At 42.8% G+C, this 16,205-nt stretch overlaps 1 long non-coding RNA gene across 1 annotated transcript; it reads left to right on the top strand.

Annotated features, from left to right (window-relative positions):
* The first annotated feature begins 1,702 nt into the window (after positions 1 to 1,702).
* Positions 1,703 to 9,359, top strand: LOC308361565. Its single transcript, XR_013968555.1, has 3 exons — positions 1,703 to 1,766; positions 5,644 to 5,935; positions 8,867 to 9,359. It is a non-coding gene; the product is annotated as an uncharacterized lncRNA (long non-coding RNA).
* The last annotated feature ends 6,846 nt before the right edge of the window (positions 9,360 to 16,205 follow it).

Here is a 16,205-nt window from a genome sequence, read left to right as displayed (position 1 = left end):
AACAAGAGGCTCCCGAACATATTCAAGAAGTTAGGGCTCAACAAAACGTTTCTGAATGGTGAGTAAACTTTGTAAACCTCCTTTTTTTGTTTGTTAATGGCTGTGAAGTTAGTGATAAGCCTATACGTATCCTGCTTAAAGTTGCTAGCATTAACTGTCACATTACATCACACAAACCAAGAGAAGGTTTTGGCCACTGATGTCTCCAGTAGACTATAGACCCTCCTTGAAGAAATAGAACAAATTGGCTTTTCACCATGATGTGTCTCACAACTAAAAATAGATCAGATATTAAAATATATTTTACAACACAAAAACTGAGGAAGCAATCATGCCCCATCCCCACCTGCCCCGCTCAAATGACTCAACCTAAGCCCCCCCAACCCACCCACATCTCTCCTGCATCATTAATGACACGTCATTGAAAGAGCTGTAGCCTACACTACAGCAACCGTTGCAAACACCAAGATGAAAATGCTGAACTTTTTAGGCTACAGTAAAAGGGACGTGTCCCGTTTGATACGTGTATAGGCACAGCAACTGGTCGCGAGTTTATTTAAGGAACTTCGTGATGCTGCATACGCGGGCTCCGATACATTTTGTACCTGCTCAGCAATAACTAAATACACTACAGCGCTGTAGACATTTTAATTTATTCACCACTTAATGAAGACGATGTAGCCTAAATGAGCTGCTTCGCCAGAGAAACGGGGGTCGCAGAACACGATGAAAGCGTGCTACCTCTCAACTTTAACTCACCTTACATTCATCTTCCTTGCGGGGGTTGAGGAAGGTGCTTGCGTTATGAATGAGTCGCAGCCGGCGAAATGGCAAAACATTTAACACTCCGTTTATAATTAGCTTATCTACATATCAGAGCATGGGCATTTATACCCCGAAGTGCATCGCATCTCTTCACCAAAGCCAAAGCAGTCTGCGTATCTCAGGGGATCACACGCACGCCCGACGGAGCTTGAAACATTGCACCTGAACCCAGTCATGGATGTGAATTAAAATGGAAAAGACGTGACCTGGGGAGCATGCTCTGCAAGCCGGCGGTCTCCTAGAAATGCTCTGGGGAATGCAGGCAAAACAAGTGAGGAGGAATGTTCCTGGATGCAAGGCGGGCGAGATCTAGAAGGCCAGTGATCATTTGCCTCCAGGCGCTTTGAAGGAGGTCATGGAAAAGAACGTGAAAACCCTAGGGTCTGTTCTCATCATGCTCCATGTGTTATGGGCTGGCAGTTGTACAGATCACTTCTCTGATATGCCAGTTCAGGCTCCGGCATGTAATGTCTTACATGAATTAACCTACTACAATACACAATACAATAGCAGGCCAATAAATGTTTGAGGCATAGGCTACATTATCGTTGACAATTGACTGTTTTGTAACAATATAAAATAACCTACCAAATGGAAAAAATGAAAACCAAAACCAACTGAATGGTGAGACGTCTCACATTTTAAATGTACTTTAGTTTAAGTAGCCAATAAAGCTAACACTCTCTGCACCCAAGGCCAGGTACACAGCCTGCCTATAACTACAGACTACCTTGCTACACAATGTGGCATTCCCGTTTTCAGCGGATTGGACGAAATCAATTTCGTCGCTGATTGGACAGCGCCCCCCTCGGCGGCAGCGCGTGCACACACACACATACACACACTTGTCTCTCGAACTGATAGTCGTTCAGGCGGGCATGCGGTGTGGTCACAGTCGCATCAGCAGCGCTCGCCCCGGTAGGATGGCGCTCGCCAAACCGGTAGGTTCAAATTTATTTTTGTCCTCTGCGTGTCTTGCAACATTCATCCTCTCAGAGCTGTGTCCTTGTGGAATCCGCTGTGTGCCCTGCTGCAGCGCTCGAGACGTATTGCCTCTATCTCATCCTTTATATCAAATTAGAAATTCTATTGGAGCTCCTATGGTCAGTTATTGTTCCTGTTGTGTCGCAATAGTGTTCGACCGACACGAAACGTTGTCCCTGCGTCTCTGCAACAATGCCAACGCACTGTCGGAATGCAGCGAGTGTGACTTTGCTTCAGAACAACGCGGGGCAGAGCTACGGGGACGATGCTCATTTCGCCTCTTGGGTTATAGCGTTATGCAGTCTAATAACCGGAGAAGATAATGAATAATCCTGTTGATAAAAAGGACACAGTGTTACATTCTGTTTTTTTTTTTTAAGGTTTAGCTTAAATATTCTCTCACACACTAGATTGAGCTTCAGGTGACATTACGATTTCACGTAGGCTGTTTTATAGTTTAAAGTTTAACTGTCGACAATACCAAAAGATGGTAGCCCACCTTCTATTTTAAATATCATCTACAGTAAATTATATTGGTCAATCTAGAATTCAAAGTTTGTCAATACTTTGAAAGGTGTGCATTGGTGTGTGTGTGTGTGTGTGTGTGTGTGTTTGTGTTTGTGTGTATCGTGTTGGCTGTTTATTTTAAGATATAAGCTAAGTTTCAGCAAGCACCCTCCTATGCCAACTCCCTAACAGCTTTGAGAGTGGAGAGAAGACATTGTCCTTGTATAGGAGCCCAAACGAATCGGCTGGTTGAGGCACATTGGCTGCCCAGTGACGACTGAATTCTAGTCCCTAAAAGCATCACTCTGCATGAATGTTCCACATTGAGTCAATGAAATGCACCCTGAAAAAAGCACGCCGTTTTGTTTAAATTAGATACATATTTTAATACCGTGAGCGCACCTGATCTCACCTATTCCCGGTGGAGGAAAATGCTAATCCATCTGAAAATATTTGTAATTGGACGCTTGTGTTCCCTGTTTTGATTGTTTCGCTGCGGTGAACTCGGCATCCTCAGCTGCGGCAATCGTGACAGTCCCCCGCTAGTGGTTTTGTGTCATTCGCACAAGGGACAGAAGTTCAGCCATGAGTGTCTCCACAAATTGATCAGAGCAGTGGAACGTTGGACATATCTGTGAACAACGTAGTGCGTGATTCGGTTTCACAAATGTTTGTTGATATTTGCGTTCATTAGGCTACACCCCTCCCTGACGCGCTTCTGAAGCACGTGTGTTGATTGGCTTGGATTGTTTATGGCTCGGTCCGAGACACTCTGTTTCCCACTTACAGGATTGTGTTGGCCACTGGAGATTTTGTCCGCAAACACTGAACGGGCAGCTGGAGGACCGTGAGAAGCAAAAATATGCAACATTTGACAAAATAAGAGTATGGCATTAGAATCTCGGACTGTTCTTTACAGCACAAAGCGCTCATTCGCCAGCCAACTACACCACTCCTCTACATTCGTAGGAAAACGGCCGTGTACTTTCACTGTATTGACTTTTGACTAACCCCGTGGCCCTCTGGCATTTTGAATATAATCTAGACGAATGGACATGCTGCAGGGTCCCGTCACCAATGCTTCGAATCGGTAATAATAGCGTTAATGTCGATGATAATGGGGCAAATAGCATTTGTTTTTTTTTATTGTAGGGAGAGAGGAGCCGGCCGGTTATTTATGGATGCATCTGTCTGCAGTAAGTCAGTTCATTAGACGGAGAGACGGTGTAGTGAGCGTCATGCCTCACAACGCAGATGCGCCCTCTCTCTCTTTCCAATAACCTTGTGCCCGCAGAGCTGCAGTACATAATTATCACACTGACGAAGAAAAAGACACACGGGGCACTTAGCTAGGCCATGGACTCATTTCAGCCAGCCGAAATCCCATAGGGCAGACTCAGTGTCACTGACACATGACTGGCAGGGAAATCCAAACATTTGGGCCTACCTGCTCATGTGCGCATATTTGGCTTTGTCTAAGTTGCAATAAAGAAACGATCACAGTTAGTTAGTGTGACATTCCTTGGACAACCTTTAGTGATTGCTACAGTATTTTGAACTGAAGAAATGAGTGAGCAAAGCACTAACGTTGTGGTGTGATTGTGTGTGAGTGTGTGCCTGCGTGCGCGCGTTTGTGTGTTTGTGTGTGTGTGTGTGTGTTTGTAAAGAGCCTTGTAGGAAAATATATCTCTCAACGCATAACACTATCTGTGCTGTAAAAATTCCATTCTCAGCGAGGAACTTGCTTCTAGCGCCTAAGTGGCCAGTTGATTAAAAAAAAAACAGTCTGACAGTGATACATTCTATGTTTTAAAGTGAAGCCCACGTTCCACACGACAGCTGTCTGTATTGGCCTAGAAAAGGGCCTACATCAAAGACCGAAGAAAATCGATAAGGAGATGTGTTAAAGCTGTTACATCGCAAGATACATCCACTGGCATTCAAACAGTTACACCTCACTTATTAATGAAGGTGGAAATGGGGAAGTTGGAGATCTTCCATCCTCTATTTTATTTAAAATATTCAGGGCCCTTTATTCCAGGCGGTAAAAATGAAAACACATTCGTTAAATTCCAATTATACGGCGTGGTTCTAACGTGGAACTAAGTGCTTGTCTGGAAGGAATGCTGAGCTTTTTAAAACCAAGTAAGAGCTTTTCGGAAGGCTGGCTAAGGGGGCGGGTGTGTGGTTGTTGCGTTGGCTGCCGTACCGCACAACAGCACCACTGGGATACACTAACTCTAACCGCGCAGATATAATGGAGCTAAATTGGCCTAATGAACAGGAACACTGATGGATTTCTACTTGGGCGGCTTTATTCAAGGCCAATACTCAACGAGAATCAGCTCGGCGTCTTTCAAATGAGCTCTATTTCACGCAAACACAAGATGTTCCGTGGGTTTCCTGTACGCCTTGTGGGAACACTATTTTAACAAATCGTAACTCTTCATACAAGAGATTTATGTTGACAAAAAGACGAAAAAGAGTATTCTGAGTTATTTGTAGCTAAATTATTTACCCGCTCACCATCTTGTTTATTTATTTTTAAGAAGTCGTTATTAATTATTTATGAGTCCAAGTCGCTGTCATATCTATCTAAAAATATCTGCGACATGCCTCTTACTGCATCTGATCCATATCATATTGGCTTCTGGGAAACGGAAATACTCAGTTACGCTACGGCTACACCAGACGCGGAAATTCTGCCGTGCGGAAATAGAACGTTCACCAAGCGGAAATTTTAAATTAACCGGCTACACTGGACGCGTTAAAAATGTCTCCTTTATCGTTTTTGATCTCTGTGTTTATATATTTTATAAACCACAGTTCATCGGCACCAGTTCATCTGGATCAGAGTAACATGGGTAAGTATTAAGTCTACAGCAACCCGTAAATCAAACTAGATTCGTATAACGTTAAATTTGAGCTAGACATAGTTACCAAGCAACCATCAACGGACATAAACCATAAACCATTGATACAAAGTTACGTTGGTAAGTGACCAACTAACTAATTTGATACAAACGAACTAGTTGCAAATGAAATAGCTAGGGTAACCAGCTTCCACGTCAAAGATCAATATAATATTAGTCTGACTAAGTAGGTTTGATATATAGCAAGTTATGTAAAACTTCGGTATTGCAGACAGGCTAGTTGCAGACATATTAGCATAGATGAAAAGCTGTGAATAATCTAACCTCTATAGAGTTGTTTATGTTTGTGTGATACTAACTGATTAATTCGTTAATGACAGACAGCAGGCTAGTCGCAGATAGTCTAGCATAGATGACAGATGTGCAATCTAACCTCAAGAGGGTTGTTTTACAGTGCCTACAGTGAATAGGAGGAAGGCACTTGCCTTACTTGTTATCCTCCAAAGGATCAAAAAGAGGAAACGGACCTGGGTGACTGCAATCAACCAGCGCAGGCGACAGCAAGGGGTATTTTACAACCTGGCGGAGGAGTTGCGTATAAACGCTGCAACCCATCGATCGTACTTTCGTATGACACCAACGCAGATGGACCACATCCTGTCAGTGATTGGTGCAGATCTCCAGCGACAGGACACAAATTACAGACTGGCAGTCGAACCCAAGCAAAGACTTGTGGTTACACTGAGGTAGGCCAACACACAAGCTTTTGCCATGATTATTATGGTTTTGGGGAGAGAGCAGGGTGGTCCTCAATGGGCCTCTATTTGGAGGCTCAAGGCCCAGTGGGGCATTGCACCACCTTTACTTACTCCATCAATTTCAGACAAACTGCATGGGCTTAGGTGCTGACAAGTTACAGAGAAACACAAAGGAAATATTGATTTAAATAGACAATTTTATTGATATAGACTATAAGTCTGTGTAGTGAGGAATGGGTGAGGGCACAGTACTCTCACCACATTCCCCCCAAGTCTCCTCACTTTGTCTGTACCTCTGTGCCTGTGCATGTGAGGGTGGTGCATATAAAAGTTGGGGTTGGCGGCTCTGGTTGGATGGCTGGTGGCTCTGGTTGGATGGCTGGTGGCTCTGGTTGGATGGCTGGTGGCTCTGGTAGGATGGCTGGTGGCTCTGGTGGGATGGCTGGTGGCTCTGGTGGGATGGCTGGGATGTCTGATCCCATGGCCTAATTAGACCAGGGCTCTGCATCTGTGCCTGCTGGTGCCCTTGGTCCAGATCATGGACACCCTGGAGCCCTTCTAAAAGAGCAATCTTTGCCCTCAGCTTACCCCAGCCACTTAATTTGTTCAGCAAGGGCACCAGACTGAGGGCAAAATGAAACATCTCATCCTCCTCCTGTGGCACACGATGGTGCATATGGTGTGGAGGCTCCTGGACCATAGCCAGCAGCCTATCCTCCAAAGACTCCAAAGGTGCTGAGGCCCTCTTTCGCGCAGCAGGTCTTCTGTAGGGCTGTTTGATTAGGGAAAAGAATGATAATCACAATTATTTGAATCAACATTGAAATTACAATTATTTAACACAAATATTTAGGGTGTTTACTACCACGTGTGCCGGGTGTTCCATTATGGATGTGGCAGTAATATCTAATGCCTCTGTTCGAGTTGAGGTCTACCGCCTTCAGCCCCACACTTATATTAAGCCACAGTCAATTTATTTGACCTATTGCCATGAGTTTTCTTTATGTGTGTGTTTGTGTGTGTGTGTGTGTGTGTGTTTGGTGTGTGTGTGTGTGTGTGTGTGTGTGTGTGTGTGTGTGTGTGTGTGTGTGTGTGTGTGTGTGCATTGATGGCGTAGAAGAATGGATATTTAGCTTGCCACAAAATAAATAAGAAAAAAACTGTGTGTGTGTGTGAAGCTGTAAGCCTGTACTCTAGCTGATTTCAAGCCTGCTGCTGCTGTGTTCGGAGGTCTGTTCACACTGACAGAAGGTTAATATTTCAGTCCTTGTCTAACAGCATGCAAAATATTGCTGCTCTAACAAGAGCAATAACTGTGGAGTTTGAAGCGCTAATGGATAATGTTTGATGATTTCATTATTGAGTTACACAGTCAACATTACTCTGAGGGAGTGTATGTGTGTGTGTGTGTGTGTCTGTGTGCTGCAAGATTTATTGGAATTGTCTCTTGCTAAGAATGTCAACTGTGCCTTGTGATTGTATTTTCCTCCGTGTTTGTGTGTGTGTGTGGTTGTGTGTGCGCGTCAGTGCTTCTTTTTGTTCCTCTGAGATAATTTAAATGTCAGGGTTACATTGAGATGAGATGAAATCCGCCCGCTGTGCTCTCTGCATTATTTGTAGCCCTTCGGAGTTGAATGTGGAGGCACCAGTGGTTTGACTGAGCGAACCCTTTTTACAGATGAAGGTCTGTCTTTCAAAGAGGGCCGTATGGGAGGACGAGGGATTTGCTTTAGTTAAATTGAGTCTAAATAATTCACCCCCGTATGTTAAGAGACGTGCGGGGGGTCAGTGTGAGAACTGAAATGGCATGTTAGATCTCTGTTTAAGACCTATGGCAGGATGCACATATTGGCCTCTCTCTGGTGTTGGAAACAGACCCATTTTGCACAGGGCTACTTTCATGCTATCATATCCCAAATGTCTTTGTTGTCATGGCGCTCCCTGTGGATGTGATGATGAGTGTGTGTAACAGCAGTGGCAGTCAGTGCTATTTTCTCCTCTCCTCTCCTCTCCTCTCCTCTTTTTCTCGTTTCCTGTCCTCTGTCCTTCCTTCTCTTCTCTTTTGTCATTCCCTCGTGTTTTTCCCCTCTCTTCTCTTCTCTTTCTCATCCTCACTTCTCTTCTCTTCATGTTACTCTGTTTTTTTTCTGTCCTTTCCCCTCTTCTCCCCCTGTCTCCCTCTGACCAGCAGACCTAACTTCCCTCTCTCTCTATGTCACACACTCCTCTAATCATGTCCATCTCCTTGGTGCTCCAGACTCCATCGGATCATTGCATAATCCTGTTAACCTTGACTGACCCTCCCCCCCACACACCCCCCAAACACCCCCTCCTCCTTCACCGCCACTGCTTCCTCATGGCAACATGTCACCTAAGCGACAGCATGGCTAATAAAGGGGAATGCTCTCGTTTACATTTCGAACGGCCATTTTGGAAATTGAATAAAACCTCTCCCCTCCCTCCTCTTTCTTTTTATCCTCCTCCCATCCCCTCCTCCCCTCCTCTCCTCCGCCCCATGAGCTTCTGTGATTATTGTGTCACACGCCCCCCTGTAGCAATTTCAGCCCAATTGATTTATTGATCCGGGCTCGGAAATGGCCCTTAACAATAGACGGGGGAGAACCTAGAGAGTCGGTTTATTTAACGTGTACCTATATGACAACATGTGACATTTACATACACTCAGCTAATGGGACTAACTGAAGGGGGAGTGGAAGGGGTATTGGACTGTGACTTTATGTGTGGCCTTCAGTTTGTGCTGCACAGAGGCTAAGATCATGCAGGGAGCTTGCCGATGATTGCTCTTGTTGAATGGGAAAGGAAAATAAACTAAATTAAACATGATGGCAACGCAGGGCCCATCTGTTGCATTCTCTCTCTCTCACTCTTTCTCTCTCTCTCTTTCTTTTTCCTCCTCAGCACCCTCTTATTCTGTAGCTGACTGCATATCCACTCTGGGTAGATGAACACGATGTGAGGGAACAGATTAACAGCTGGAAAGGGTGCCGTAAAACCTCTCACAGCTCCCTTGAAACCTTGCTCTTCTCTGGGTTACTCTGACTTAATGCCTGGGCAGGCCCAGCTACCGGAGGATGGCAGGGGACTTTCCCCGCATATCTCCCCAGGTCAGGATGCATGTAATTGGGCCCTTTTGTTGCCCCCACTGGGCCCCTCTGGTTGCAGTGGTCTAGTGTGATTCAGAGCTGACCAGTCCCAGAGGTCTCATGGGCTCAGGTGTATGCTACTATGCATGGGGAAATGGCTATTGGGACACTGGACACCGTAGGCAGTGATAGAGGAGGGTTTAAAGACCCTCCCCAGTGGAAATGAAGTTTTTAACCCTTGTCCATGTGGTGTTTTTAACCTTGTCCATTTGGTGTTTTTAACCTTGTCCATGTGGTGTTTTTAACCTTGTTCATGTGGTGTTTTTAACCTTGTCCATGTGGTGTTTTATATGAATGAGTATATCCACCTCGGAACTGCTGTGCACCAATGACAGTCTCAAAAACACGGAATCAGACATTCATACGTCACATACCTAAGAAACCAATTCGGCAACTTGCGGGGTATGTCTTTACATATCATTAGCATAAGGCTGCGTTGAAACGAGAGCTGTTCCAGGCAAAGCCAGGTGTGACTAATTTGCATATTCATATCCCATGAATGCTAAATGAGGCAAACGTGTATGGGCTTTTGAGGAACAGAGAGATTTTAGGGGTTTAATCAATGCCAGGAGAAAGACTTAACGAGGTTGGATGTGAACCAATTGTAGTATATGTGGGGTATGTTTCACAGCATGGATAAGTCACACACAGTATGAACATGCAATCTCAAACACACTTACACACACATGCTCAAACGCATACACACACACACACACACACACACACACACACACACACACACACACACAAGTTGACTGTATGCTCAAACACACACACACACAAACACACATTCACATTGATGCATGACATTTGTTCTGCTGCTTTTATATGTAAAAGTCCATTTACCTTTCAGAAAGCTTGATTAATCCTCTAAGTCCTTTGTGTGTGTGAAAGTAACAAAGTGAGAAAAAAATGACAAGGTGTACTTTCTCTCTCACGCTCTGCACAACAGGCATTATCTACCTTGGAGTCGGCCTTTATTCCCCAAATGTGCGTGTTGTGCACTCTCGCCAAATCCGCCGGTATCAGTTTGCCCAAATGAGATGCCCTTCACGCTTCCTCTCCAGTGCCTGGCGCTCAGAGCTTTCCTTCTCATCAGCGCTCACCCCACTCATCTCTCCTCTCCACCCAGGAATAACAAAGAACCCTTATGTCTCAGTTGGCCGACCATGCAAAACGGCTTTCCTCCACATTCTCCCTCATGTGTTCCAAGCATTCATGACATTTGCATGGTGCCCTGAAATTGATCTGAAGTAAGCCCGTATTGGGTGTGATCTTTCTGCAAGGCCCGGCGCGACCTCATTAACTCATTCAGCTGGTGTGCTGGTGCCGAGTGGGGCTTTGGCTGCAGGGAAATCAGTCGCTCTTTTCAAAGGTAAAGGTTTTCAGTGGACCATTAACTAGAACGTATTAAAGCTAATCCGCCTTTGATCAAATGAAGTGGGTGTGTGGGGGAGGGAGGGGAGGCATGAGGGAGCTGGTCATGAATCATGGTAAATAATGAGAATAATAACGATAACGATAATAATATTGATAATAATAATAACAATAATAACTAGAAAATGCATTTCCTGAAGGAAATACCAGTGCATGAAATGCAAAAGTTAGGAAAGGAAGAAGAAAAGAAAAAAGAGTGAAAGAAGGAAAGAAGAAAGGAAAGAAGAGTGGAAGAAGGAAAGAAGAAAGGATAGAAGAGTGAAGAAAGGAGAGAAGAGAGGATGAAGGAAAGAAGAGTGAAAGAAGGAAAGAAGAAAAGAAAGAAGAGTGAAGAAAGTAAGAAGAGTGGAAGAAGAAAAGAAAGAAGAGTGAAGAAAGGAAAGAAGAGTGAAAGAAGGAAATAATAGTTGAAGAAGGAAAGAAGAAAAGGAAAGAAGAGTGAAAGAGAAATAGAGAGTGAAAATATTGAAAAAAGGAGATAAAAATGGAGTGAGAGAAAGTAGACTGAGAGGGATAGAGAGAAAGATGGAGAGATGGAGAGAAAAAAAGTAGAGAATGGAAGGTGTCTTAATGTTCCTAGTTACAGTTAAATTGAGAGGGACAGAGAAGAGGTTCCTTTGATTTGGCGCAGCTGTCAGTGAAGCACAGGTGCAAGCCAGTTTAAAGACCCTATTATGATGTCATAATGGCCCAATGTAAGTCAATGGGAAAATTTCGATTCGTTTTTATTTAATATCTTAAAAAGTACAAAGTTTAGAAAAGTGAAAAATACATAGCATAAGTGTCCTTTACAAGACCTACGCGACAAAGTTTGAATGAAGTTTCTACGTTAAGCGGTTCGGGCTGAATTAATCGCAGAAAAAGGTAACAAGAATAAGAAGAAGAAGAAGAAGCCTAGGAATAACAATACAGGGCATTTCATGCACTGTAATAATAAACTTGATTTGTATAGTACTTTATTTATGCAGGGAATGTAGCTCAACAAAAAGTGCAAAATAGTAATGGATAAACCACACAATGATAACCAAAGATAAACCACTTACAACTACTGTAGCTTTCTTTCATAGGCAAGAAGGGGATAGGTATGAAGTGTACAGGGATGAAGCCAGGCAAGGAGTGAGGGATGTAGAGAGAGAGTGAGAGTTTTAAAAGAGAAAGGTAAAAGATAGAGGGGGGGGGGGGTTGGGAGTGGAAAGAGAGAGAGAGAGAGAGAGAGAGAGAGAGAGAGAAACAAAGAAAGAGTGTGAGAACGAGAGAGTTTTTTAATTGCAGCAGAGACTGAAGTGATACAGACATTGACACACACACACACACACACACACACACATACTGCAGTGACACAGAGACACTTCTGTTCTGTGAACCCTTCGGAGAGTCAGTGATATTATCTTTGCTCTCCCTCTCTCTTTCTCTGTCCCTCTTTCCCTCTCTTTATTTCATTCTTTCATTCTCTCTTTCACTCTCAGTGTTCCTCTCTCTTCGTTTTATCCTCTCTTTCTCTCTCTTCCTGTCTCTCTCTCTCTTCCTTCCTTTCTCTCTTTCCCTCTGTATACCCCCTCTCATCTCTCTCTTTTCCCTGTTTCTCTCTGCCTTTATTTTACTCTTTCCCCTCACTCTTCAACTTTTCATGCCACCTTCTTTATCCTCTCTCCCACCATCTCTCCATCTTTCCTGTCATATGTATTAAAAGATTCCTGACCCTGTGCCACAGCTGTGCTCAGTGGGTCGCCATGGCCATGGATGGCCCGAGCCTCCCTACAGACACACACACACAAACACAGACTCAAACGCACACACAGACACGCACGCACAGAAACGCAAGCACCCAAGCACACAAGCATGCATGCACGCACGCAGGCATGCAGGCAGGCACGCACACACCCACACACACACAAGCCATGCCTCCTGGGTGCATATGAACACCTTTCAGAGGGTGCCACCGTCCTCTCACCAACCCCCCTCATTAGAGGTCCTCTTTATTAACGCTTAAGAAGCCATAAATACAGCAATGGCAGTACACGAGATCAATAACATGATTGAATTACAGAAAGTAGCTGAAGGTGGAGAAACAAAACAAACTAGAAAATGCATTTCCTGAAGGAAATACCAGTGCATGAAATGCAAAGGTTAAGAAAGGAAGAAGAAAAGAAAGAAGAGTGAAAGAAGGAAAGAAGAAAGGAAAGAAGAGTGTAAGAAGGAAAGAAGAGTGAAGAAAGGAAAGAAAAGTGGAAGAAGGAAAGAAGAGTGGATGAAGGAAAAAAGAAAGGCAAGAAGAGTAGAAGAAGGAAAGACAAAAGGAAAGAAGAGTGAAGAAAGGAGAGAAGAGTGGAAGAGGGAAAGAAGAAAGGAAAGAAGAGTGAAAGAAGGAAAGAAGAAAAGAAAGAAGAGTGAAGAAAGGAAAGAAGAGTGGAAGAAGGAAAGAAGAAAAGAAAGAAGAGTGAAATAATGAAAGAAGAAAAGAAAGAAGAGTGAAGGAAGGAAAGAAGAGTGGAAGAAGGAAATAAGGAAAGAAAGAAGAGTGAAAGAAGGAAAGAAGAAAGGAAAGAAGAGTGGAAGAAGGAAAGAAGAGTGAAGAAAGGAAAGAAAAGTGGAAAAAGGAAAGAAGAGTGGATGCAGGAAAAAAGAAAGGCAAGAAGAGTGGAAGAAAGGAAAGAAAAATGGAAGAAGAAAATAAGAAAGGAAAGAAGAGTGGAAGAAGGAAAGAAGAGTGAACAAGAGTGTCTCTGGATGAAGAGATAAAGAGAGAGTGAAAATATTGAAAAAAGGAGATAAAAATGGAGTGAAGAAGAGAGATTGAGTGTGAGAGAAAGTTGACAGAGAGAAAGATGGAGAGATGGAGAGAAAAAAAATAGAGAATGGATGGTGTCTTAATGTTCCTAGTTACAGTTAAATTGAGAGGGACAGAGAGAGAAGAGGTTCTTTGGATTTGGCACAGGTGTCAGTGAAGCATACTAAGGCAGAAGGCAGTAACTTCTATGTTAAAGCTCAGTGGTATGATAACAATGGAATAATGACCCTATTAATTAATCAGTAGTAATACTATTTCATTTATCACAATTACCAATACAATGATTATCACACACACACACACACACACACACACACACACACACACCATTGAATTATCACATTAAGCACATAAAACAATGAACTTGAATTGTCACATGAAACACATAAAACATCTATGTCAGTCCATTGGGGTGTGTGTGTGTGTGTGTGTGTGTGTGTGTGTGTGTGTGAGAGAGAGAGAGAGAGAGAGAGAGAGAGAGAGAGAACGATAGAGAATGAGGCCCATTTTCCCCCTCCACATGCCCCCGCTCGCCAAGGGAAGTTACCCGATTTAGATGCACCTTTTTCGGACTAGCCACAGGCACTGGGTGGGGGAATAGCCCGATAGCTTAGCATATCTGCCATGCAATTCTAATGGTAATGCTACCTAGCTTGGTATGCTAACTGTCGGTAGCCTATACATCGTGAAATCAACCAAATTACTGATGTCACTGGCTTTAATTTGATAATGGCATGTTAGTAGTACATTTAATATCAGTACATTTGTTTAATTACTGCTGATATTTTACAAATACGTCAAAAACTCATTTTTGACCAAACTTGAAGTTACGGTCTTTTGCCTTAGCACGGCAGAGTAAAGCACAGGTGCAAGCCAGTTTAAAGACCCTATTATGATGTCATAATGGCCCAATGTAAGTCAATGGGAGAAATCTATATTCGTTTTTCTTTAATATATTAAAAAGTATAAAGTTTAGAAAAGTGAAAAATACATAGCATAAGTGTCGTTTACAAGACCTACGCGACAAAGTTTGAATGAAGTTTCTAGGTTAAGCGGTTCGGGCTGAATTAATCGCAGAAAAAGGTAACAAGAATAAGAAGAAGAAGAAGCCTAGGAATAACAATACAGGGCATTTCATGCACTGTAATGAATAGAAAAGACAAATACAAACTAGAAAATGCATTTCCTGAAGGAAATACCAGTGCATGAAATGCAAAGGTTAAGAAAGGAAGAAGAAAAGAAAGAAGAGTGAAAGAAGGAAAGAAGAAAGGAAAGAAGAGTGTAAGAAGGAAAGAAGAGTGAAGAAAGGAAAGAAAAGTGGAAGAAGGAAAGAAGAGTGGATGAAGGAAAAAAGAAAGGCAAGAAGAGTGGAAGAAGGAAAGACAAAAGGAAAGAAGAGTGAAGAAAGGAGAGAAGAGTGGAAGAGGGAAAGAAGAAAGGAAAGAAGAGTGAAAGAAGGAAAGAAGAAAAGAAAGAAGAGTGAAGAAAGGAAAGAAGAGTGGAAGAAGGAAAGAAGAAAAGAAAGAAGAGTGAAATAATGAAAGAAGAAAGGAAAGAAGAGTGAAGGAAGGAAAGAAGAGTGGAAGAAGGAAATAAGGAAAGAAAGACGAGTGAAAGAAGGAAAGAAGAAAGGAAAGAAGAGTGTAAGAAGGAAAGAAGAGTAAAGAAAGGAAAGAAAAGTGGAAGAAGGAAAGAAGAAAGGCAAGAAGAGTGGAAGAAGGAAAGAAAAATGGAAGAAGAAAATAAGAAAGGAAAGAAGAGTGGAAGAAGAAAAGAAGAGTGAACAAGAGTGGCTCTGGATGAAGAGATAAAGAGAGAGTGAAAATATTGAAAAAAGGAGATAAAAATGGAGTGAAGAAGAGAGATTGAGTGTGAGAGAAAGTTGACAGAGAGAAAGATGGAGAGATGGAGAGAAAAAAAAATAGAGAATGGATGGTGTCTTAATGTTCCTAGTTACAGTTAAATTGAGAGGGACAGAGAGAGAAGAGGTTCTTTGGATTTGGCACAGGTGTCAGTGAAGCATACTAAGGCAGAAGGCAGTAACTTCTATGTTAAAGCTCAGTGGTATGATAACAATGGAATAATGACCCTATTAATTAATCAGTAGTAATACTATTTCATTTATCACAATTACCAATACAATGATTATCACACACACACACACACACACACACACACACACACACACACCATTGAATTATCACATTAAGCACATAAAACAATGAACTTGAATTGTCACATGAAACACATAAAACATCTATGTCAGTCCATTGGGGTGTGTGTGTGTGTGTGTGTGTGTGTGTGTGTGTGAGAGAGAGAGAGAGAACGATAGAGAATGAGGCCCATTTTCCCCCTCCACATGCCCCCGCTCGCCAAGCGAAGTTACCCGATTTAGATGCACCTTTTTCGGACTAGCCACAGGCACTGGGTGGGGGAATAGCCCGATAGCTTAGCATATCTGCCATGCAATTCTAATGGTAATGCTACCTAGCTTGGTATGCTAACTGTCGGTAGCCTATACATCGTGAAATCAACCAAAATACTGATGTCACTGGCTTTAATTTGATAATGGCATGTTAGTAGTACATTTAATATCAGTACAATCAGTACATTTGTTTAATTACTGCTGATATTTTACAAATACGTCAAAAACTCATTTTTGACCAAACTTGAAGTTACGGTCTTTTGCCTTAGCACGGCAGAGTAAAGCACAGGTGCAAGCCAGTTTAAAGACCCTATTATGATGTCATAATGGCCCAATGTAAGTCAATGGGAGAAATTTATATTCGTTTTTCTTTAATATTTTAAAAAGAAAAAAGTTTAGAAAAGTGAAAAATACATAGCATAAGTGTCGTTTACAAGACCTACG

The sequence above is a fragment of the Sprattus sprattus genome (assembly GCF_963457725.1).
Source record: "Sprattus sprattus genome assembly, chromosome: 3".
Classification (NCBI taxonomy): Eukaryota; Metazoa; Chordata; class Actinopteri; order Clupeiformes; family Clupeidae; genus Sprattus; species Sprattus sprattus.
This window is presented reverse-complemented; position numbering and strand designations above follow the sequence as displayed.